Source organism: Palaemon carinicauda, chromosome 5, assembly GCF_036898095.1.
Source record: "Palaemon carinicauda isolate YSFRI2023 chromosome 5, ASM3689809v2, whole genome shotgun sequence".
NCBI classification, from domain to species: Eukaryota; Metazoa; Arthropoda; class Malacostraca; order Decapoda; family Palaemonidae; genus Palaemon; species Palaemon carinicauda.
Genome location: NC_090729.1, coordinates 116,507,250 through 116,510,020, shown reverse-complemented (window position 1 = coordinate 116,510,020; position 2,771 = coordinate 116,507,250).

The window sequence follows — 2,771 nt, the reverse complement described above, 5'->3', positions numbered from 1 at the left end:
CACTGGCGGAGGCCAGAAATCTCTTGTTCCAATATATTATTAGTCTTTTGGTTTCTTCCTTAATAATGTATTTGTTTTGACTGAAAGTTCAAATGCCATCGCCCTTCCAAGGTCATTGAAAAATATTCAGGGCCACCAGGGCTGACGTATGTAACCAAAATTTCAGAAATTTCACAATTTTCAGATACGTCCAAACAAGCAAAATGTATAAAGGTCTTCCTAAACGGGGAGTTGAATCGTAAGAACTTTAAAAATTTCAAACTTTCAGTAGATGATTTCATGTTGAAGAGGCTTATGTAAGTCTTTTTATAGTTTAGGCTATATAGGAAATATCTGTTTTGATGTTACTATTTTTTAAATATTTTATTATTCGCTAATTATTTCTCATAGTGTTTATTTTGTTCCTTATTTTTTTTCCTCACTGAGTATTTTTCCCTGTTGAAGCCTATGGACTTAGAGCATCTTGCTTTTCCAGCTAGGGTTGTAGCTTAGTTAATAATAATGATAATAATAATAATAATAATAATAATAATAATAATAATAATAATAATAATAATAATAATGACGATGATAGAAATAATAATAATAATAATAATAATAATAAGAAAAATAATAATAATAATAATAATAATAATAATAATAATAATAATAATAATAATAATAATAATAATAAAGAAGTCAGTCATCCACGGTTCGACATATAAAATCGCAAATTTCGAGATTTTTTTTTTTTCTTCCTTGGCGCTTCCGGTTAAAACTTCATTGGCGCTGAGCGAAGGAAATGCAGAGAGGTCCATTACGACTGCATTAAGTTTCCAGAGCCTCTCCGAGTTCCTGCTTGCAGCTAATGAACCACGGAATAGATGAAAAAAAAAAATTCAAAAGAATAGAAATGGGAATTTTCTGTGTCTGGTTGCAAGAATCCATTAGTTTGTGGTAGAGCGCTGAAGAAAGACTTCGCCTAGAGATAATGGTGACACAGAATTACGGAAGAGTGTATGTATTTATATATATATATATATATATATATATATATACACACACCAGAATTTGTCACTATTATTCCTTGGACAGTTTTTCTTCAACACTACCACAAACCTCTAATATGTATATGTATATGTATATGTATATATATATATATATATATATACTTTATATATATACATATATATATATATATATATATATGTATATATATATATATAAATAAATATAGATAGACAGATAGATATTTCAAGTAAGTTGTGAGTATTAACCTCCATTGTCTCTGCATTCTTGCCCAAATATCAGGTATATCATGCCAACTGAGGTTAACTGTTTGTTTCTGAATAAATCCTGTTCTTTTTTTTTTTTTTTTTTTTTTTTTTTTTTTTTTTTTGTGCGTGTGTGATTTTTTTTTTTGTGCGTGTGTGAATAAATCCAATAGCAGTACCAGTACTGAATATTTTCTTATAATTTTTTAATATCTTTATTCCCCCCCCCTCATCAACATTGATTAGATTGTTAATAGATACTAAAATGGGGAAACCCTTTGTATTGCTTATAAAAACTCTTAAACTTAAGTACACGTTCGAACATCCCTTCAAACACTTGCCTGTCGAACCGCGTTCGACGAACTTTTTTTTTTTTTTTTTTTTTTTTTTTTGTGCGTGTGTGATTTTTTTTTTTTGTGCGTGTGTGAATAAATCCAATAGCAGTACCAGTACTGAATATTTTCTTATAATTTTTTAATATCTTTATTCCCCCCCCCCCCTCATCAACATCGATTAGATTGTTAATAGATACTAAAATGGGGAAACCCTTTGTATTGCTTATAAAAACTCTTAAACTTAAGTACACGTTCGAACATCCCTTCAAACACTTGCCTGTCGAACCGCGTTCGACGAACCGTTCGACCGATTAAACCCGCCTTAAGAAATAATTGTGGTTGAATATGTTGAAACATAATGACGTAAAATTTCGGTAGTTACGAATGGAGTTATGTGTATGACATGGAAGAAAGTATACCCCCCCTCTCTCTCTCTCTCTCTCTCTCTCTCTCTCTCTCTCTCTCTCTCTCTGTTATGTCTTTTTGGAGGTTGTATTTATATTTTCATTGTCTTTGGTGAATCATTTTTATTTTCATCTTTTGTTATTGACGTAGAATCAGCTCTCAAAAGTTCCCCAGCATAGTGTATTGACTGTAGGAATAAACAAATTGCTCTGGTAATGGAAATTTATGTAATCCGAGGAAAAAATTTACTTCTGAGAAGAACATGTAACGTTTTACCCTTTTTTCAGTAAATGCAAAATGTCATTCTGGACGGTATTTGATATGGGTATATAGGGTACACTGTTAAAAATCTGCCGTGTAAAAAAATAAATAAATAAATAAATAAATAAAAAAAAAAAAACGGTAAAAATCCTGGAATAAATGTTGCATTTGCTGCTTTAAAAACGGATGTATTGACGTAAAGGAGTGATATTACGGTCACCAACCCGTAACAGATAACAAAGTTGGGTAAAAATTATGGTCGCCTGTATTTTACTGAAATACGGCTGAGAACAAGAGATTTTTTTACGGACAGTTTCCGATTAAAATTACGGTTTTTTTTTTTTTCAAGTGTAGGACCAGTAAATAAGAATAAGATAAATTGCGTAGGAATAATAGATAATGAGAATAATTATCCATACAAATGGGCATAAATATTAACCCAAGGGAATTTATTAATAATGTAAAAAAAAAATACAGTATTTTTCTTTTTATATTACAAAACCCTTTTTCTCATACA